The following is a 23,772-nucleotide window of genomic DNA, read 5'->3' on the forward strand; positions in this document are numbered from 1 at the left end:
GGCAACAATTAGCTGTTTACCCAAATCATTCGGCAAGGAAAGATGAAATTAGGAAAGTGGCAGTAGAAATGGAAAAGAGAGGACTATTTTGAGGAAGATCTTCAAGACAGAGTCAATAGAAATTTATAATTGATTTTATGTGAGTGGGAAGGATAAAAGAAATGTCTTCAAGCTTGAATGAGAAGAATGCAATGGCATTAATATAATAATAATTATAGATATAGATAGAATTTGTTGACTGCTGATTGTGTTTCAGGCACTGATTAACATTACCACTTAGTTTTAACAATCTAACACTTCATTTAAATAACTTCCTTATGAGGTTACAATCTCCATTTTGCAGATGAAGAAACCAAGGTCCCTAAAAGTAGAATTACTAGACAAAGTATGATGTAAAAACTCTTTTTTTTTGAGACGGAATCTCGCTCTGTCACCCAGGCTGGAGTGCAGTGGCGCGATCTCGGCTCACTACAAGCTCCGCCTCCCGGGATCACGCCATTCTCCTGCCTCAGCCTCTCCGAGTAGCTGGGACTACAAGCGCCCGCAACCAGGCCTGGGTAATTTTTTTGTATTTTTAGTAGAGACGGGGTTTCACCGTGGTCTCGATCTCCTGACCTTGTGATCCGCCCGCCTCGGCCTCCCAAAGTGCTGGGATTACAAGCGTGAGCCACCGCGCCCGGCCAAAACTCTTATTCTTTAATACATTAGAGAGAATAAAGGACATAAAGAGGAGGAAGTACCATAGGTGAAATAGAGGTAGAATCTTCAGGCCAGGCGCTGTGACTCACACTTGTAATCCCAGCACTTTGGGAGGCCAAGATAGGAGGATTGCTTGAGCCCAGGAGTTTGAAAACAGCCTGGCAACATAGTGAGACCCTGTCTCTGTAAAAAAAAAAAAAAAAAAAAATTAAAAATTAGCCGGGCATGGTGTCACTATCCTGGAGTCCCAGCTACTCAGGAGGCTTAGGCAGGAAGATCATTTGAGCCCGAGAGATGGAGGTTGCAATCAGCCATGATCATGCCACTGCACTCCAGCCTGAGCAACACGGTAAGACCCTGTCTTAAAAAATAATTAGATTAACAAAAAAATTATAATCATATTTTATTTGCATTTAGAAACTTCTGAAAAGAAACTTGTACTTGCAATTTCCATAATTTATGGGTTGTGACAAGGAATGGATAATGCTTTTTTGTTCCTTCCATATCTCAGCAGGGCTCTCATTGTAATAAACATATAACAAATATATTTTAAAACAATTAATGATGCTAGTAATCATGCTGTATTTTTTTCAGAATAATAAGTGAAGCCCACTGAATCACATTTTAAAAACATTATCGGCCAGGTGCGGTGGCTCACGTCTGTAATCCCAGCACTTTGGGAGGCCAAGGAGGTTGGATCACTTGAGGTCGGAGTTCAAGACCAGCCTGACCACATGGAGAAACCTCACCTCTACTAAAAATACAAAATTAGCCAGACATGGTGGCACATGCCTGTAATCCCAGCTACTCGGAAGGCTGAGGCAGGAGAATCGCTTAAACCGGGGAGGTGGAGGTTGCAGTGAGACAAGATCGCACCATTGCACTCTAGCCTGGGCAACAAGAGTGAAACTCCTTCTCAAAAAAAAACAAAAAACCGTGAGTCATTATCAAAATTTGTCCAACTAGCAAAGTGTCTCTCAGACTGACCTTAATCTAACATGTTTACAAAGTCATCTTACCATGTTTACCTCTATGTTAAGATTTAGTTCGGCCGGGCGAGGTGGCTCATGCCCGTAATCCCAACACTTTGGGAGGCCGAGGCGGGTGGATCACCTGAGGTCAGGAGTTTGAGACCAGCATGGCCAACATGGAGAAACCCTGTCTCTACTAAAAATAAAAAATTAGCTGGGCGTGGTGGCGCATGCCTGTAAGCCCCGCTACTCAGGAGGCTGAGGCAGGAGAATCACTTGAACCTGGGAGGCAGAGGTTGCAGTGAGCCGAGATGGTGCCATTGCACTCCAGCCTGGGCAACAAGAGCGAAACTCCATCTCAAAAAAAAAAAAAAAAAAAAGATTTAGTTCACCCCTGTCCACTGGTACATATATTTCCATCTTCATTAAGAGACGAAGAGCAGGTACAAGGAGTGTATGCAAGGACCTTTGTTTATTCTCTAGCAAACAAAATGATTGCAAAGACATGGGTCCTTTCCCACGATCTCAGAAATAAATTCACTACCATAAGATGATATAGTCTTATATCATGTGAGCTGGTATTCATCTATGTATATTTATAATTATATTTGAATGGGCAGCTAGGTTTTTCTAACTTTTCTATTTATGTGGAAAAAGGAATTCTCTGACCAAGAGGGTCAGAACCAGGGCTGGTAACCAAAGATAGTACCTGAGGCAGTTGATGGCATCTATTCCTCTGCCCAAGAATTCCTGTCTTTCTCTTTCAACTATTCTCTTAGCTCTACTTCTTTTTTTTTTTTTTTTTTGGTTGTTGAGACGGAGTCTTGCCCTGTCACCCAGGCTGGAGTGCAGTGGCGTGATCTCAGCTCACTGCAACCTCCACCTCCCAGGTTCAAGCAATTCTCTTGCCTTAACCTCCCGAGTAGCTGGGATTACAGGTGTATGCCACCATGCCCGGCTAATTTTTGTATTTTTAGTAGAGACAGAGTTTCACCATCTTGGCCAGGCTGGTCTCGAACTCCTGACCTCATGACCCACCACCTTGGCCTCCCAAAGTGTTGGGATTACAGGCGTGAGCCACTGCGCCCGGCCACTCTTAGCCCTAATTCTTGCTTTCCTTAAACTTTTCTACTTACTTCTCTACCTCCATTCCCCTTGCCTTCCTTTTCTTCTGTCCAACCTCATCTGTCTTGTTCACAGAGATCTTCCCCTCCAAGCTTGTTCCTATCTCCTTACCTTACTGGGCAGGTCTTGAAGCAGTGCTGGGACCACCAGCCTGCATGGAGCATAGGAGTTGTATGTTAGAGCAGGAAGAGCCTCCAACAGGGATTCCTAAACCAGGGTCCATGAATGAGCTTCAGATGTTTTGTGAACCCCTAGTAATTATACACAAAATTTGGTGATGATACGGTTTGGCTGTGTCCCCACCTAAAGCTCATCTTGAATTCTCACATGTTGTAGGAGGGACCCAGTAGGAGGTAGTTGAATCATGGGGGCAAGTCTTTCCTGTACTGTTCTTGTGATAGTGAGTAAGTCTCACAAGATCTGATAGTTATTATAAGGGGGAGTTTTCCTGCACAAACTCTGTTTGCTTCCTGCCATCCATGTAAGATGTGACTTGCACCTCCTTGCCTTCTGCCATGATTGTGAGGCTTTCCCAGCCACATGGAACCGTAAGTCCAATTAAACCTCTTTCTTTTGTAAATTGCCCAGTCTTGGGTATGTCTTTATCAGCAGTGTAAAAACAGACTAATACAGGGATTTCCAATGACTGTCATCAGTATGGAACTTTGGAGATTTCCATGTTGTTGAATACAGTGAGTTCTAAGTTTCTCTTCAAAGAATCAGTATGTCAGTATGTTCAGTTCTTTGTTCTCCATTTTAAAGTTTAACTTCCTCGTTCTCCTTGCCCCTAGTTTTAGTAAACAACATTTTCCACCACTTCTAATCAGTAGTTCACATCTGTTCCCCTGGTCACTTGCTCTGACCCGAATCATTCTGAGTCACCTGTTCTGTAACCACCCTTCCTGCCACTCTGGCTAGTACCCCTGCTCTCTTTAAAATAGCCAGTCGGATTTAGCTTAGACTGTGTGGTCCAATCCTAGCCAATAGAGGAACAACACAGCAGTAGGGGCTACCTGCATCAGGAATAAAACCCCTTTCCCTCCCTTGTTCAGGTGTGCTCTCTCCATTGCTCCATCCGCGAGACACACCCTTCTATAGAAGTAAAATTGCCTTGCTGAGAAAATTAAAATTGTGTTTGAGTGCTATTCCTTTTGTAGCACCAAAAATTTATTTATAACACATATCAACATGAGAACAGACCAATACAGTAAATCAGTACCAGTAGAGTAGGGCGCTGCTGAAAAGATACCTGAAAATATGTAAGTGACTTTGGAACTGGGTAACAGGCAGAGGCTGGAACAGTTGGGAGGGCTCAGAAGAAGACAGGAAAATGTGGGAAAGTTTGGAACTTCCTAGAGACTTGTTGAATGGCTTTGACCAAAAGCCTGATAGTGATATATACAATGAAGTCCAGGCTGAGGTGGATTCAGATGGAGATGAGGAACTTGTTGGAAACTGGAGTAAAGGTGACTCTTGTTATATTTTAGCAAAGAGACTAGCAGCATTTTGTCCCTGCCCTAGAAGTTTGTGGAACTTTGGCCCTGAGAGAGATGATTTAGAGTATCTGGTGGCAGAAATTTTTAAGCAGCAAAGCATTCAAGAGGTGACTTGGGTACTGTTAAAGGCATTCAGTTTTGGCCGGGTGTGGTGGCTCACACCTGTAATCCCAGCACTTAGCGAGGCCAAGGTGGGTGAATCATCTGAGGTTGGGAGTTCAAGACCAGCCTAACCAACATGGAGAAACCCTGTCTCTACTAAAAATACAAAATTAGCCAGTCTTGATGGCACATGCCTGTAATCTCAGCTACTCAGGAGGCTGAGGCAGGAGAATCGCATAAACCCAGGAGGTGGAGGTTGCAGTGAGCTGAGATGGTGCCATTGCACTCCAGCCTGGACAACAAGAGTGAAACTCCTTCTCAAAAAAAAAAAAAAAAAAAAAGGCATTCAGTTTTCAAAGGGAAGCAGAGCATAAAAGTTCAGAAAATTTGCACCCTGACAATGTGATAGAGAAGAAAAACCCATTTTCTGGGGAGAAATTCAAGCTGGCTGCAGAAATTTGCATAAGTAACGAGGAGCCAAGTGTTAATCCCCAAGACGATGGGGAAAATGTCTCCAGGGCATGTCAGAGGTTTTCACGGCAGCCCCTCACATCACAGGCCAGAGGCCTAGGAGAAAATGGTTTCGTGGGCTGGGCCTGGGGTCCCCGTGCGGTGTGCAGTCTATGGACTTGGTGCACCACATCACAGCCACTCCAGCCATGACTAAAAGGGGTCAAGGTACAGCTCGGGCTTTTGCTTCAGTGGGTGGAAACCCCAAGCCTTGGCAGCTTCCACATGATGTCCAGCCATGACTAAAAGGGGTCAAGGTACAGCTCGGGCTTTTGCTTCAGTGGGTGGAAACCCCAAGCCTTGGCAGCTTCCACATGATGTTGAGCCTGCAGGTGCACAGAAGTCAAGAACTGAGGTTTGGGAACCTCAGCCTAGATTTCAGAAGATGTATGGAAATGCCTGGATGCCCAGGCAAAAGTTTGCTGCAGGGGTTAGGCCCTCATGGGGAACATCTGCTAGGGCAGTGCGGAAGGGAAATGTGAGGTTGGAGCCCCCACACAGAGTCCCTACTGGGGCACTGCCTAGTGGAGCTATGAGAAGAGGGCCATGGTCCTCCAGACCCTAGAATGGTAGATCCACAAACAGCTTGCACCATGCACCTGGAAAAGCCACAGACACTCAACGCCAGCCCGTGAAAGCAGCCAGGAGCAGGGATATACCCTGCAAAGCCACAGGGGCAGAGCTGTCCAAGACCATGGGAGCCCACCTCTTGCATCAGCCTGACCTGGATGTGAGACATGGGGTCAAAGGAGATCATTTGACTGCCCTGCTGGATTTCGGACTTGCACAGGGCCTGTAGCCCCTTTGTTTTAGCCAAGTTTCCCATTTGGAATGGCTGTATTTACCCAATGCCTATACCCTCATTGTATCTAGGAAGTAACTAGTAACTAGCTTGCTTTTGATTTTACAGGCTCATAGGCCCAGAAGGGACTTGCCTTGTCTTGGATGAACTTTTTTTTTTTTTTTTTTTTTTTTTGAGATGGAGTCTCGCTCTTGTCACCCAGGCTGGAGTGCAGTGGCACGATCTCGGCTCACTGCAATCTCCGTCCCCCAGGTTCAAGCGATTCTCCTGCCTCAGCCTCCTAAGTAGCTGGGATTACGGGCGCCCACCATCACGCCTGGCTAATTTTTGTACTTTTAGTAGAGACAGGGTTTCACCATGGCTGGTCTCGAACTCCTGGCCTCAGGTGATCCGCCCACCTTGGCCTCCCAAAGTGCTGGGATTACAGGCATGAGCCACCACGCCTGGCCTTGGATGAACTTTAGACTGTGGACTTTTGAGTTAATGATGAAATGAGTTAAGACTTTGGGGGACTGTTGGGAAGGCATGACTGGTTTTGAAATGTGAAGACATGAGATTTGGGAGGGGCCAGGGGCGGAATGATATGGTTTGGCTCTGTCCCCACCCAAATCTCATCTTTAGTTCCCACGTGTTGTGGGAGGGACCTGGTGGGAGGTAACTGAATCATGGGGTCAGGTCTTTCCCATGCTGTTCTTGTGATAGTGAGTAACCACTGCCCTAGCAGAGGTTCCCCATGAGGGCCTAACCCCTGCAGCAAACTTTTGCCTGGGCATCCAGGCATTTCCATACATCTTCTGAAATCTAGGCTGAGGTTCCCAAACCTCAGTTCTTGACTTCTGTGCACCTGCAGGCTCAACATCATGTGGAAGCTGCCAAGGCTTGGGGTTTCCACCCACTGAAGCAAAAGCCCGAGCTGTACAAGATCTGATGGTTTTTATAAGGGGGAGCTTTCCTGCACAAACTCTGTTTGCTTGCTGCCAACCATGTAAGATGTGACTTGCTCTTCCTTGCCTTCTGCTATTATTGTGAGGCTTCCCCAGCCACGTGGTGCTGTAAGTCCAATTAAACCTCTTTCTTTTGTAAATGCCCCAGTCTTGGGTATATCTTTATCAGCAGCGTAAAAATGGACTAATACAGGTGGTATGTGCTACTTTACATTATTCTTAGAGCAGTCTCCATTATGTTAATCAAAGTCTCAAGAAATGTAAAGACCCAGAAAAGGTAACATCTATTAGCTTTGGATTATCAAGTAAAGTCAATGCTACAACTTTAAGCTGCTGGTCTGGGGAAACCATGTGACTCTTAACAGATGAGATTTTCTGGGAAATATCTGCTTCTATTTCCTAAACTAAGCAGGCTCACAGACTGTCAACAGCTCATTAGGACTGGCTATTGAATGATAGTCAATCCAATATCAATATCAGGGCTAAAGAGCCAAAGATATGAACCTTGAAAGTAAATCAGAAGGAAAGGGGATGGGGTTGTGCAGATGAACATTGATATTGTTATATTGTTCAAGGCACTGGGAATATAGTGGTGATAAAACAGACTGAATTCCCTAATTTCATGGAGCTTCTATTCTCGTATGGGAAAAAACAATAAGCAAAAAAAGAAATAAATAAGCTCAGAGATTCCTAAATGCTATGAAGAACATAATACAGGGTAATATAACGTAAATTTAGGGAGGCAACATTAGATGAGATGGTTAGGAAAGGACCTTCCCAAAGCTCACATTTGGGGTTAGTCTTGAGTGATGAGAAGCCAAATATGCAAATATGCAAATTGCTCTGGGAAGGAGCAATTGGAAGAGGTGAGAAGGAGGGAGCCACTGGCACAAAGGGCTTGAGTGCAGATAATTTGAGGGAAAGAAAGCCAGAGAAACTGGAACATAATGAGCAAGAGAAAGAGTATACAAAAGTAAAATCAGAGTGGGGAGCAGAGACCAGCTATTGTATGAACTTTTGTAAGTTCATACTTACAAAGTAAGGCATTTGGATTTTATTCTAACTGCATTGGCAGTCCCCTGGATGATGCTAATTAGGAGAATGATATTGCACTTTGATCCGACACACATTTTTGACCATGTACTATATGCCAGGCACTTTCTAGTCACTAGTGGATATACTAGCAGTGGATGTGCCAGGCATGGTCTCTGCTGTCATGGAACTTATATTCTAATGAAACATACATGAACACAGCAAGAAGTCAATGTCAGGAAGTAATAAGTTTTACAAAGAAAGCAAAGCACAAAGGTGTGATGGAAAGTGACCTGGAAGTTACTTTAGATGGAGTGGTCATGAAGGACACATGGAGGACAGACATGTAAGCTCTGACATAAGTGGTAAGAGGGAGTAAGTCACATGAGGCCAGGCAGAAGAAACGGTCAATCCAAAGGCTGTGAGGCATGAAAGTGCCTAGAATGTTTGACAGGTAAGAACTGAAGTCAAGGTCAGGTGTGGTGGCTCACGCGTGTAATCCCAGCACTTTGGGAGGCTGAGGGGGGCATATCACCTGAAATCAGGAGTTTAAGACCAGCCTGACCAACACGGAGAAACCTCATCTCTACCCCAAATACAAAATTAGCTGGGGTGTGGTGGTGCATGCCTGTAATCCCAGCTACTTGGGAGGCTGAGGCAGGATAATTGCTTGAACCCGGGAGGCAGAAGTTGCAGTGAGCCAAGATCACGCCATTGCACTTCAGCCTGGGCAACAAGAGTGAAACTCCGTCTCAAAAAAAGAACTGAAGTCAGCGTGGCAAGAGGGGAGTGTGGCATAAAGCCAAGGTCAAGGAGGTAGGTAGGTTTTACATTAACGAAGAATAGATTGCAGGGGTGGGAGTGGGGTTAAATGCAAGCAGGAAGAATGCTGAAGGCATGATATAGTAGCTTAGGCCAGAAATGATGGTACCTTGGACAAGGACAAAAGTACTAGGCATGGTATAAAATGATTAGTTAGATTCATGACATTTTTGGAGGTGAAGTCAGAGCTCATTTCTGGATTCTGGCTTTTCTAACTAAATATGTGGTGTTGATACTTAATGAGATGGAGAAAATATCCTTTGTAAGATAAATACTATCACTCCCATTTTACACATGAGGAAACTAGGGTTCAACAAATATAATTCCAAAGCATAAGCTTTTTCTACCACATTTTTGCCAGGAGTGAGAGCTACCTAAATATGATTGATCATTTAGAAAAAAAGAACATATAAGGCAAAGTCAAAGAAGTAGTCTCACAGCATATGTATAGTCTGTGTGTGTGCACGTATGTTTATGTGCCCTGTGTACACCTGTGTTCTAACAATCTTGGTGAGAAAGGTGTCAGAAACAACCATCCTGTGGTCTTATCCCTTCCTTTCTCTTCATCTATGAAGGGAGATGATAGTGGAAAATGAGAAGACCTTGGACTTAAGACTAGCTTGTGCTGGTGATACTAGAATGAACCCTGGTATACTAAGGTTGACAATGCAACAAAAAGTCCTGACTTAGCAACTCAAATGTTTATCATCTATGATGTTAAACGCAGTGCAGAAAAGATTTTCAGTCACATGGCAATTTACCACCAGAGTCCTAGACACAAACACAAGGTGAACAGCAGAGCCCAGTGCTTAGAGATCAAGCAGACCCTGGCCCTGAAACTCACCAGTTTTGTGACCTTGGCCAAGTAAGTTAACTTATCTAATGCCTCATTTTCACAACTTTTAAGATTGTGGTTAGTTTGAAATCAGATCATGATGAATGTTAAGCATTTAGTATAGTGCCTGATAGAGAATAAACGTTCAATAAATGGCCAATTTTCTAATCCCTTCCATTACTCTTGGGTGGTTTCTTCCAGAACTGTTATTTCCCTTTTGTTCTTCCTGCCTTGGAGTCCGCTAATAAAATTACACTTTTCTTTCATGATTCCTAAATCTCACAACCCATTCGGGTAGTAACCTGCCTGTATAGTTTCTCTGTCTAGCCTCCATACCATACTTCCTTTCAGTTGAGACTGTTCCTGCTCATATTTAACTAAAGCAATTTATCTTACAGTATAGATAAAATATACAGGTAAGCCCCTGAGATAGTTGTAGAATCCCAAAAGGGAGCTTTATTTTAGGGAATCCCAGTTGTCACTACATCAATTATCTACTGTTGTATACCAAACCATCCCAAATTACTCACTTCAAAGCATAACAATTTTTAATTGCTCACAAATCTACAGATCAGCTAGCTGGTTCTGCTGAACTGGGTCATGATGAGCTGAATGTAGCTGTGCTTATTAAGACAGCCAGAAGTTGGGCTGGCACCTGCCTGGTTAAAGATGGCCTCACTTACATGCCTGACAGTTGGCTAGCTATGCATTAGTCTGGGGCTACAATAGTGATTGGCTCCTTCATTTCTCAACATCCATCACTTCAGCTTAGACTTTCTTACACAGTAGAGACAGAGTTCTGAGAGAGAGTAAAAGTGCACAATGTCTTTAGAGTCCTAAGCTTGGAACTGGAACATTTCCATAACATTCTACCAACCAAAGGAAGTCCCAAAGCCACTCTAGATTCAAAGATTGGAAAACGGACACCACCTGTACCATCTCTTGAAGGTAGCAGCTACAAAATCACATTGCAAAGGAAGGGGTGAAGAATTGGAAACATTGGCCAGGCACGGCGGCTCACACCCATAATCCCAGCAGTTTCAACCTCCCGAGGCCTCCCTTTGGGAGGCCCAGGTGGGTGAATCACTTGAGCTCAGGAGTTCAAGACCAGCCTGGCCAACATGGTGAAACCCCATCTCTACTCAAAAATACAAAAATTAGTCAGGTGTGATGGCAGGCACCTGTAATCCTAGCTACTCTGGAGGCTGAGTCTGGAGAATCGCTTGAACCCAGGAGATGGAGGTTGCAGTGAGCCAAGATCCTGCCACTGCACTCCAGCCTGGGTGACAGAGCAAGGCTCCATCTCAAAAAAAAAAAAAAAAAAAAAGAATTGGTATCATTTTTGAAATTCACAATCAGAATGGACCCTTGACCTATGGCATTCTGATTGCCCTTGCTTACCCCAAGTATCCTTCCCTGCTTCTCTAGTCAGTCAATATGTGAAATTTAGCCCACTTCGGTTTGCCCCAGTAATATTAGCCAGGTTGCTCTGCTTCCCTCAAGTCTAGCTTCTCTGAATCACTATAATTTTGGAGCCCTGAACACTTATTTTCCCCCGTGAAAGCGAAAAGTTGAGTCGGGAGAGGAGATGTTCAAAAGGCACTGTAGCTGGAGAAAACAACTTAACCTCTTATTTCCAGGTGACTGTCCTCCCTTAGGACCCTCCAGCCTTCTTTTCCTCCATCTTTAGTACTTGTGTATGAAAAAGATCAGTAGAAACTCTAGCCAGTAAGAAAGCATTCCACTTTCTACATTTAAAAGGAAAACCTGTGGCTGGCAGGCCCAACTAGTTGTATACCCCTAACATACATTCTTCCTTACAAATCACAATTTAGTTTAACAGCAGTGTACCCAGAGAACTAACTTAATCTCCCAGCTTCCTTGCATTTAGGTGTGATCATGTATCTTACTTCTTGGCAAGGCAATCTAAGAAGCAGTTTCTTGGGCTGAACTTCTGGGAAAGCTATTTTTTTTTTTTTTTTTTTTTTTTTAGTGGTAAAAATGGACAGACTCCACATGTTCATGCCTTTTGCCCTTTTCTTTGTTATTGCTGCCTGGGGCGTAAATGTGATATCTGAAAATAAAATAGTCATCTTCAGATCATGAGAATTAAAGGTGCTATTATGGATGGAAGAAGAGGAAACTACACATGGCTTGGATCCTTGATTTCAAGGAAAACTATATGGATTCCCAAACAATATGTAAAACCATATCAGTACTTGACTACCCACCTCTGGACTTATTATAGGAAAAATAATTCTGTATTTTCTGAAAAAACTGTGATTGTTCTACGAATACATGTAGCCAAACACGATTTTAACCAACACGGCAACTGAAGTTGATCACAAGAGTACAAACTAATATTAGCAATACAAGTGGCTCAGAGAAAAAATAAAGAGTTCATTTTCCTCCCCAAAACAAGCTATCATTAAGAGTATGTTGCTGCCGGGCATGGTGGCTCACACCTGTAATCCCACTTTGGGAAGCTGGGCAAGATGATTGTTTGGGCACAGGAGTTCAGGACCAGCCTGGGCAACATAGCAAGACACCAATCTCTACAAGCAACACAAAAATTAGCTGGGCATGGTGGCACATGCCTGTGGTTCTAGCTACTCAGGAGGCTGAGGTGGGACGATCATTTGAGCCTGGGAGGTTGAGGCTGCAGTGAGTCATGATTGTACCACGGCACACCACCCTGTTTAGAAAAAAAAAAAAAAAGCAAGATCCTGTTTAAAAAAAAAAAGAGTATGTTGCTTCTCCCTGGTTCATCATCTCTGGGCAGGGGATGAGAATCACGTAAAAGGAAGGAAAGTCTTGCAGTAGCTATGTGGATGGGGTAAAGAGATGTCAAGAGAAAGGAAGGATTAGTAAGCCATTAGTTAGATGTCTACCTTATCAAAACTTTTCTCTGAATATCACACTGAAAAGTCAGCTGGAAACTGACTAAATTCATCATTCTTCTCTTGTACTTCTTCCTTAACTCTTTTGTTTTGTTTGGTTTTAAATATTACGTATCAACAAGCCTGCAAACTTCCTTATCTATTATCTAAATTAAGGTCATCACTACCTAACCATTCAGCTTAGTCAAAAAATGTTTTCTTCTCCTTCAACCCCACAGCCACTTGACCACCAAATCCTGTGGGGAGTACCTCTTTAACTCAGAGGCATATGTGGATGAGGAAGACAGACGTATAAAGATAATTATACATCACTGCTCAAGAAATCTTCGTGTCTCATCGTCTCTCATCTGGACAACCATATCAATTTCCCAGTCCCCAGTATGCCCACATCCTCAACTTCAATCTAAAATACTGACAAAATTGTGTTTCTGAAACTCAAAACATTTCTTGTCGCTCTCTTGCTCTAGGATACCTAGAAGCTTTGTGTTTGTTTGCATGCCATTGTAGGACTTAACCAAAATCTATCCTCAGGCTGGTCTCCAGCCTTATTTCTTATTACTACCTCTGCATGAACTTCTGCTTCCCATGTGTGCCATGTACTTGCATAAGTCTATGAATTTGTATGTGCTATACCAGAAATACAGTCAGTAGTATCAGACCCACACACAGGAGGCCCAAATATTTTTCTGTCTCCCCTCTTTGGCTAAATCCGGCTCAAATTCCTTTCTGACTTTTCCAGGCAAATGAATTACTAATTATTTTGGTCCCTCTGCAGACCGTTGGTTTAACTCTTTGTTTACGAGTATCTGCCTGTGGACAGTGAATGCCTTGAGAGGAGCTTCAGGGCCTGGTTGGCTGGCACATGGAAACATCTGAGTATATAGAAGAAAGAGGAAAGAAGAGGAGAGAATTCATACTATAGACTTTTTTCTTTTTATTATTTATTTGTTTTTATTATTATTATTTTTTTGAGACGGAGTCTCACTCTGTTGCCCGGGCTGGAGTGCAGTGGCGCGATCTTGGCTTACTGCAAGCTCCGCCTCCAGGGTTTACGACATTCTCCTGCCTCAGCCTCCCAAGTAGCTGGGACTACAGGCACTTGTATTTTTTAGTAGAGACGGGGTTTCACCGTGTTAGCCAGGATGGTCTCAATCTCCTGACCTTGTGATCCGCCTGCCTTGGCCTCCCAAAGTGCTGGAATTATAGGCATGAGCCACCGTGCCCCGCCTATTTATTTATTTATTTATTTTATTTTATTTTTTTTGAGACAGAGTCTCGCTGTCGCCCAGGCTGGAGTGCAGTGGTGCGATCTCGGCTCACTGCAGGCTCCACCCCCTGGGGTTCACGCCATTCTCCTGCCTTAGCCTCCCAAGTAGCTTGGGACTACAGGTGTCCGCCACCTCGCCCGGCTATTTTTTTGTATTTTTAGTAGAGATGGGGTTTCACTGTGTTAGCCAGGATGGTCTCGATCTCCTGACCTCGTGATTCACCCGCCTTGGCCTCCCAAAGTGCTGGGATTACAGGCGTGAGCCACCGCGCCTGGCCTTATTTATTTTTTAAAAAAATTTTTTTGAGACAGAGTCTCGCTCTGTTGCCAGGCTGGAGTGCAGTGGCATGATCTCGGCTCACTGCAATCTCTGCCTCCCGGGTTCAAGCGATTCTCCTGCCTCAGCCTCCCAAGTAGCTGGGACTACAGGTGCGCGCCACCATGCCCAGCTAATTTTTGTATTTTTAGTAGAGATGGAATTTCACCATGTTGGTCAGGCTGGTCTTGAACTCCTGACCTTGTAATCCTCCTGTGTCAGCCTCCCAAAGTGCTGGGATTACAGGCGTGAGCCACCACATCTGGCCATTTTTCTTTCTTTTTTTTAAAAAAAACTTATTGCTTATAATTAACATTAAGTCGAGTCTGTATCTTCACATACAAAGTGAAGTACTTTCAGAATATTTTTGGTGGAAGGGGTTCGTGCTTCAGAAAAGGTCAAGGCTACAGAGACATCTAAGATCCTTTCTAGCTCCAATATTCTATGCATCTTTTGTAAATTGCTGTATCAAAATATTTTAAAATCAAAAATTAGTAGAGCTCAATTATAGAACCAATTGACTGAAATCTTTTCGTTACTTTGAATTTATATGTAAATAAAAGTAAAGAATAATCGCCAGGTGCGGTGGCTCACGCCTATAATCCCAGCACTTTGGGAGGCCGAGGTGGGTGGATTGCCTGAGGCCAAGAGCTGAAGACCAGCCTGGCCAACACGGTGAAACCCCGTCTCTATTAAAAATACAAACATTAGCCAGGCATGGTGGTGAACGCCTGTAATCCCTGCTACTCAGGAGGCTGAGGCAGGAGAATCACTTGAACCCGAGAGACAGAGATTGCAGTGAGTCAAGATCAAGCCACTGCACTCCAACCTAGGTGACAGAGCAAGACTGTGTCTCAAAACAAACAAACAAACAAACAAATGAAAAAAACAAGAATAGTCAATGAATTTTACATTCTCAGATTAGCACTTTGGATTTCAACAAATTTCAAGGCAGCATAAAATAATTTAATAGACTAAATAATGATGATAAAATGATGGAAAGTTTTATGTTTCTCATTACATCACGTTTTGTAAAGTCAATATCAAATATATAAGTTCATAGCAACTATCTTTTGTAAATCAATATTAAGTACTTACATTAGTTGGAATTAAAGAATTATTTTATCTGACACTTCCCCAAATTATGATGTAGCTGACAGCAAGACAATACTTATCAAATAGAACAAAAAATAATGAGAGAATACAACTTCATGACTTTCCCTAGATTTAGTTCTTCTTGTCTGGACAAACTGGGAGTGAAATATAGATGAGAGCTGCAACACATAAACATACAACACCTTACTGCCTCCCATACAAAAGTTATCTTTCTTTATCCTGTGCCAATACATGGAAGCTAATGCTCTATAATGGAGGCTTTTTTATGAACAGAAGAACTGAAATTTATTTGTCCTTTTTACTATTAAACGAGACCCATCAGGCCGGGTGCGGTGGCTCACACTTGTAATCCCAGCACTATGGGAGGCGAAGGCAGGTGGATCATGAGGTCAGGAATTCAAGACCAGCCTGGCCAAGGTGGTGAAACCCCGTCTCTACTAAAAATACAAAAATTAGCCAGGCGTGGTGGCAGATGCCTGTAATCCCAGCTACTTGGGAGGCTGAGGCAGGAAAATCACTTGAACCCGGGGGGGCAGAGGTTGCAGTGAGCCGAGATTGCGCCACGGCACTCCAGCAGGCGACAGAGTGAGACTCTGTCTCAAAAAAAAAAAAAAAATTACCTGATTCTGCTTATCTGCCTCTCAGAAGTGACAACACTGATAATAAACACTGGTGGTGATACCTAGAAGCAGATAACATCAACCTGGATCTTACATTATCTCCAGAATTTTCCACGTTCAATATTCATTATTATCAAAAAATTAGTACACATATGAGTAAACAAGTGAAATGAAAAAAAAAGAGAAAAAATAGTAGTGTCAGACCCACATGGAGAAGGCCCAGATATTGGAATTATTACATGTGGACTTCAACTGTGATTTTTAGGTTCCAGAAAAATAGAAAAAATATGGAGAATTTCAGCAGAAAATTGTAATCTATAAATACAATAAACAAAAAGATATTCCGGAATTGAACAATCTAATAACTAAAATTAAGAAAGTGAGAGGTTCTGTTTCTCAGCTTTGGAACCTCCCTCCCTCTGTCTCTGTACAGGGGAGCTTCTATGGAGCCCCCCTCCTTCTGTCTCTCTACAGGGGAACTTCTTCTTTCTTTCTTCCCCCTTCTTTCTTTCTTCCCCCTTCTTTCTTTCCTCCCCCTTCTTTCTTGCCTATTCAACTCCCTGCTCCTGAAAACTACTCCACGTGTGTTTGTGTCATTTTTTCTAATTTGACTCTAGCGGAAGAACCAGGTGTTCCTCCACTCATCACAGCCATATCATTTTGGTGCATTGGCCGGGAATCCGAGGTACAGCCTTCGTCAAAGTGTTACAGGAATAGGCTCTTGGATACATCACACTCGAGTCAAAGCCTGGAAAGCTGAGGGAGCAACCCCTGACAGCCAGAGGAATGACTTGAATATCAACACGAAGAAATAGGAGACCTTAAGCTGAAAATCACAAAAGATAAGTAATGGAAAGCAATCAAATTCCAAATGGTGCTGCAAACTGAACCATGCATGAACATGCCGCTCTTCCGAGGACCCTTAGATTGACCCCAGGAGAAGCCCTAGCTGCTGTTCCCCATTCGTGTCAGTATCATTTTGCATTCCCACCAAAAATATATTACTTTAATTTGCATTTCTTTAATTAACAATATTCATGGCTGTGCGTGGTGGCTCACGCCTGTAATCCCAGCACTTTGGGGGGCCGAGGTGGGTGGATCACTTGAGGTCAGGGGTTCGAGACTAGCCTGGCCAAGATGGTAAAACCCCATCTCTACTAAAAATGCAAAAAATTAGCTGGGCGTGGTATCAGGTGCCTGTAGTCCTAGCTACTTGGGAGGCTGAGGCAGAAGAATCACTTGAGCCCAGTATGCAGAGGTTGCAGTGAGCTGAGATCATGCCACTGCACTTCGGCCCAGATGACAGCAAGACTCTGTCTCCAAAAAAACCAAAAAAAAAAAAAAAAAAAAAACCCAAAAAATTCATTCATTCAACAAACATTTATTTGCACATTATGTACAAATAGGCTATAATAGGCATTAGGGATACAGCTTTAAACAAAACAGACAACATTCACCATTGTGGAGCACACATTCTAGTAACAATAAACAAACACAAACAAATTCGTAAATGACATTTAGATTGTAAAAAGTACTCTGGAGAAAAAGCTATATGGAGAAAAATAAAAGTGTATATGGGGTTAATTTAAAAAAAAAAAAACATTCGGGCTAGGCATGGTGGCTCACGCCTGTAATCCCAGTGCTTTGGGAGGCAAAGGCCAGACCATTGCTTGAGGCTAGAAGTTTGACACCAGCCTGGGCAATATAGTCTCTGTCTCTCCAAAAAAAAAAAAATAGCTGAGCATGGTGGCACTCACCTGTGGTCTTAGCTACTCAGGAGGGTGAGGTGGGAGGATTGTTTGAGCCCAGGTGTTCAAGATTGCAGTGAGCACAACTCCAGCCTGGGCACCAAAGTGAGACTCTGCTTCTTCTTCTTTTTTTTTTTTTTAAATATATAAATGAAATACTAGGAAAGCAAAAGAGCTGAAGGGAGTACTAGTATGCCAGAACACCAGAAGAAAGGTCAGTAGAGACTGAAGCATAGAGAAAGAGGTGGAAATGAAAGACCCTACAAAATAAATAGAACATGGTGGCAAGGTTTAATATACTTGTAATAGAAGTCCTGAAGGGGAGGAGAGAGAAATTATGGGAAAAACTGTTACCTGAAAAGAAATTGACTGAAAATTTTCCAAAGCTGATGAAAGGGATCAAGCCAAAAATCCAAGAATATCTATGAACTTACGTTAGGATGAATTAAATTAAAACCACACCTAGGTACATGATGGTATAGCTGAAAAACAATGGAAAAAAACCTCAAAAAAAAAGGAAATACATACATTACTTTCAACAATAAGATTAACAGCTATCTTTTTGTTTTATTTATTTAGTTAGTTAGTTACTTTTTGAGACCAAGTCTTTCTCTGTCACCCAGGCTGGAGTGCAGTGGCATGATCTCAGCTCACTGCAACTTCTGCCTCCCGGGTTCACGTGATTCTCTTGCCTCAACCTCCTGAGTAGCTGAGACTACAGCCCGCCAACACACCTGGCTAATTTTTGTATTTTTAGTAGAGATGCAGTTTCACTATATTGGTCAGGCTGGTCTCAAACTCCTGACCTCAGGTGTTCTGCCCACTTTGGCTGCCCAAAGCGCTGGGATTACGGGCATGAGCCACCATGCCCGGACAAAGCTATCTTTTTAATAGAAACATTTTAAGCCAAAAGACAGGAATAATTACTGTAAACTGCTGAAAAAGAAAGGGAAACTAAACTAGATATCTATACCTAGGAAGAATAGCATGGTGGTGATATCAAGGCAGACAGAGTAGGAAATGTTTCCTTGTGCTGCTGTTCAGGAACAGCATAAAATATTGTGAGCTCCTTGTGTAACCACCCAACAGGTTCACCTTGCTCTCTGCCTAGACAGAGCAGATTTATCAAGACAGGGGAATTGCAGTAAAGAGTTATTCCCACAGAGCTGGCTTTGCAGGAGCCTGGAATTTTATTATTAATCAAATCAATCTCAGGAAGAATTTGGGGGATGGGAATTTTTAAGAATAATTTGGAGGGTAGGGGACCGATGAGTTAGGAGTGCTGATTGGTTGGATCACAGATGAAGTCACAGCTGTCCTCTTGCTCTGAATCACTTTCTGGGTGGAGGCCACAAGATCAGATGAGCCAGTTTATCCATCTGGGTTATGCCAGCTGATCCATCAAGTGGAGGGTCTGCAAAATATCTCAAGCACTGATCTTAGGCTTTACAATAGTGGTGTTATCTCCAGGAACAATCTGAGGAGGGTCAGAATCTTGCAGCCTCCAGCTACATGACTCCTAAATCATAATTTCTAATCATGGGCTAATTTGTTAGTCTTCCGAAAGCAGTCTAGTCCCCAGGCAGGAAGGGGTTTGTTTTGGGAAAGGGCTGTCTTTGTTTAAAACCATAAACTATAAACTAAATTCCTCCCAAAGTCAGTTCAGCCTATCCCCCGGGAGGAACAAGGACAGCTTGGAGGTTAGAAGCAAGGTGGAGTTCGTTAGGTCAGATCTCTTTCACTGTAAGAATTCTCAGTTATAACTTTGCAATGGTGGTCTTACGTGGAAGCAGAGACTGTATCACGGTCTTCTTTGTATCCTCATACTGTAGCAGTGCTTAGGAGACTTGTAGAACATTTGAAGAGTCTAGAGCAGTTGGACCTTTCATTACATGTTCAACTCACTAAATCTGGGCAAAATTGATGCTGACCCAATGCTTAAGTCTAAGAAAACATTTTAATCTGGGCTTTGATACTTTTTAGTTGTGTGATAACAGAGATAATTATTCAACCCCTAGTATTAGTTTCCAAGGGCTGCCATAACAAATTATCACAAACTGAGTTGCTCAAAACAACAATTTATTCAAGTTTTCAGCAAGGCAACACTCCCTCTGAAAGCTCGTGAGAAGAACTTTCAAAGCTGATGAAAGGGATCAAACTTTCTTTGACTCTCCACAGCTTCTGGAAGCTGTTGGCAATCCTTGGCACACCTTGGTAATAGGTGTGTTATTCCAATTTCTGCTTTCATTTTCACACAGGTATCTTTACTCTGGATCTCTGTGTCTCCAAATCTCCCTCTCCAGTCACTGGATTTAGGACATTAGTCATTGAATTTAGGGCCCATCCTAATCCAGTATGACTGCGTTTTAGCATGTTTATAGTTAAAAAAACATTCACAGGTACTGAAGGTAAGGACTACAGCATATCTTTTTGGGGACACAATTCAATGTACTAAACTCCAGAGCCTCCATTTTCTCTTCTATAAAATTAATACAGGCTGGGCGCAGTGGTTTACCCCTGTGATTCCAGCACTTTGGGAAGCCAAGGCAAGCAGATCACTTGAGGTCAGGAGTTCGAGACCAGCCTGACCAATGTGGTGAAACCCCATCTCCACTAAAAATACAAAAATTAGCGTGGTGGTGGGCACCTGTAATCCCAGCTACTTGGGAGGCTGAGGCAGGAGAATCGCCTGAACCCAGGAGGCGGAGGTTGCAGTGAGCTGAGATCATGCCACTGCATTCCAGCCTGGGCGACAGAGCGAGACTCTGTCTCAAAAAAAAAAAAAAAACCTAAATAAATATAATACCAACCTTAAAGAGTTATGATCAATAATCAAGTAATGCCTAGGACCCAGAATAAATGGGTAATACATTATCAAGGCAGGATTTAAAAAGTAAGTACTAAGGAAAAGATTGGGAGGCTGAGGTGCGAGGATTGTTTGAGGCCAGGAATTTGAAACCAACCTAGGCAACATAGTGAGACCTCTTAGCTACAAAAATGAAAGCAATTAGGAATGGTGACACAAACCTGTAGTCCTAGCTACTCCAGAAGCTGAGGTGGGAGAACTGCTTGAGCCTAGGAGTTCAAGGTTACAGTGAGCTATGGTGTGCCACTGTACCCTAGCCTGGGTCAAGACAGAGACCCTGTCTCTTTAAAAAAAAAAAAAAAAAAGACACATAAATACATATTGATAGACTCAGGAAGGGGTGGGGTGGTTGGGTGATTGAAAGTGAAAGTTTCTGCTAACTATAGGTATGAATAAGATTCTGTCAATGAAAAACTCCATTTTTTTCAAAGAAACTATAATATTCAGTCTAATATCAAATGAATAAGAAAATATGAGGGCCAAATAGACACTATTGCAGTGCACAGCAGCAGCACAGTGCTGCACTCATATTTATACCTGTTTGTAATTACATGCAAATTAAGAAGTGATTTATATAGAAATTTCTAGAAAAGGATGGTAACTTCTGGGTTATCAGGTCGTTGCCATGGAAAGGGGTGGTAACTTCCAGGCGTTGCCATGGCAATGGTAAACTGAGGTGGTGCACTGGTGCAGGTGTCTTATGGAAAGCTGCTTCTGCCTCATCCCTGTTTTCACAAGTTGTCAATTTGGTGGGATGTCCTAGGCCTGCCTCTGGAGTTAAGTCCCATGCCTACCTCAATATGACTTATTAAAGGTTATTAAGATTAGTATATTTCTAGAGTTCATTGAAATATATACTGCTGAAAAGTGTGATTGCCACCCAAAGATTGGCAAGGTAATTATTGCCTTGAAACTAAAGCATATATTTGGAATTATAACAAATTTATGGAAAGACTCCTTGCTATTGGTGCATTATGTCTTAAATTGGTTGCTGTTTTGTTTTGTTTTGTTTTGAGATGGAGTTTCGCTCTTGTTGCCCAAGCTGGAGTGCAATAGCACGATCTCGGCTCACTGCAACCTCCACCTCCCAGGTTCAAGTGATTCTCCTGCCTCAGCCTCCCAAGTAGTTGGGATTACAGGTGCATGCCACCATGCCTTGCTTATTTTTTCTATTTTTAGTAGAAATGGGGTTTTACCATGCTAGCCAGGCTGGTGTCGAACTCTTGACCTCAGATCATCTGCCCGCCTCGGCCTCCCAAAGTGCTGGGATTATAGGCGTGAGCCACTATGCCCGGCCAATTGGTTGCATTTTTTTACATTTATTTATTTATTTATTTCTGAGACAGGGTCTCACTCTGTCACCCAGGCTGGAGTGCTGGGTCTCGATCGCGGCTCACTGCAGCCTCCACCTCCCTGGGCTTAAATGATTCTGCCGCCATAGCCCCTCAAATAGCAGGGAATACAGGTGTGAGCCACCATGCCGCCAGGCTAATTTTTTTGTATTTTTGGTAGAGACGAGGTTTTGCCTTGTGGCCCAGGCTGGTCTCCATCTCCTGGACTCAAGCAATCCACCGGCCTTGGCTTCCCAAAGTGCTGGGATTACAGGCATGAGCCACAGAGCCCGGCCTAATTTTTATTTTTCTTTTATTTTATTTTATTTTTTGAGACGGAGTCTTGCTCTGTCGCCCAGGCTGCAGTGCAGTGGCGCGATCTCGGCTCACTCACTGCAAGCTCCACCTCCCGGATTCACGCCATTTTCCTGCCTCAGCATCCCAAGTAGCTGGGACTACAGGCGCCCGCCACCACGCCCGGCTAATTTTTTTGTTTTCAGTAGTGACGGGGTTTCACCATGTTCGCCAGGATGGTCTCGATCTGCTGACCTCATGATCCGCCCGCCTCGGCCTCCCAAAGTGCCGGGATTACAGGCGTGAGCCACGGCACCCGGCTATTTTATTTTTCAAACCAAAGTAACATTTACATAATTTAAGACGTCTAATTCTACTTTAATGCATTTAACCAAGAGCATTAGTCCTTCCTTTGTCCCTTCCACTGGAATCCCACTTCTCAGAGGCAACAATAACCTGCAATGCTAGCTACTTTTACGGTATTTTTAAAAATGTGCTATTTCTAAATAGCACACTTACACTTAAATTGCTATTTCTTTTTCAGTTAAAACATTGTATTAATTTCCTACCATAGAAGTTTAAGAGTTAGCTGTCTTACACTACCCCATTCTTACAGATCATCCTCCCCAACCTTCCAATACAGCTCTATCATATTTTCTGTTTTAATCAGTACATAGTCCTTATTTCTCTTCTCTTCTCTTCTCTTCTCTTCTCTTCTCTTCTCTTCTCTTCTCTCTTCTCTTCTCTTCTCTTCTCTTCTCTTCTCTTCTCTTCTCTCTCTTCTCTTCTCTTCTCCTCTCTCCCCTCCCTTCCCCTCCCCCCCCCAGCTTTCCTTTCTTTTCTTTTCTCTTTTGTTTTCTTTATTCTTTCTTTTTTTTTTTGAGACAGGGTCTCAACTGTTGCCCAGGCTGGAGTGCAGTGATGCAATCTTGGCTCAGTGCAACCTCTACCTCCTGGGCTTAAAAATCTTCCCACCTCTGTCTCCCGAGTAGCTGGGACTACAGGTGTGTGCCAACACACCCAGCTAATTTTTGTATTTTTTGTAGAGCTGGGGTTTTGCCATTTTGCCCAGGCTGTCCTCAAACTCCTGAGCTCAGGCGATCCACCCGCCTCAGCTTCCCAAACTGCTGGGATTACAGGAGTGAGCCACTGCACCTGGCCTTACTATGTAAATATTTCTTACAGCTAAGTATCGTGATCTAATAGTATGTTTTCGTTTCTCCGTACTTAAAAAAAAGTCTGCAATTAGTAGTTGTTCTTTAAAAATTTCGTTTTCTTTGTACCTATCACTAATGTTTCTGAACCTTACAGAACTCTCAATGCCATTCCACAGGATCAAATGCATCATGTAATCCATTAGTTCTAATTGCTTATTGAAAATATCTTTCTTTGAACTCTCCATACTTCTGCTCCAATCTGTACTGTGGCTTCAAACTGACATCCCGAAACTCCTCCCTACCATATCCTGGACACTATCTTTGCCTCCCTTGGATAGGATCCCCAGTTTCCAGGATCCCAAATTTTCCTGTTTCTTAGCTTAGTCCCTAATATTAATAGAGTACCTGGGAAGGAAATTTTTGGCTATCTTATATATCTATATATTTATTCTCGATTATTACCCTCATACTTGATTGACAGTTTGGTTGAGTATAGAATTCTAGATTGGAAATAATTTACTGTCTTAAAAATTATTTTATAGTGTTACAGCTCTTTTAGAATTTGTCTATCAGGACTTCAGGTTTTTTTCTTTTTTTTTTTTTTGCTGGAAAGCCCCTAAAAAAAAAAAGAAAATAAAAATAAATTATTTTGTAGTATTTAGTACATTTAAAATACTGTTGTGTTATAAATATAAATTATGGAGCATAATAAAATAAATTGCCTTGCATGGTGACTGATGCCTGTAACCCCAGCACTTTGGGAGCCTGAGGCAGGAGGATAGCTTGAGCCCAGGAGTTTGAGACCAGCCTGGGCAACAA

General features: G+C 42.9%; 1 pseudogene; it reads left to right on the forward strand.

Annotated features, from left to right (window-relative positions):
- The first annotated feature begins 23,492 nt into the window (after window positions 1-23,492).
- LOC115837754 lies at window positions 23,493-23,571 on the forward strand (annotated as a pseudogene).
- Window positions 23,572-23,772: the final 201 nt, after the last annotated feature.

Source organism: Nomascus leucogenys, chromosome 12 (assembly GCF_006542625.1).
Source record: "Nomascus leucogenys isolate Asia chromosome 12, Asia_NLE_v1, whole genome shotgun sequence".
NCBI lineage: Eukaryota > Metazoa > Chordata > Mammalia > Primates > Hylobatidae > Nomascus > Nomascus leucogenys.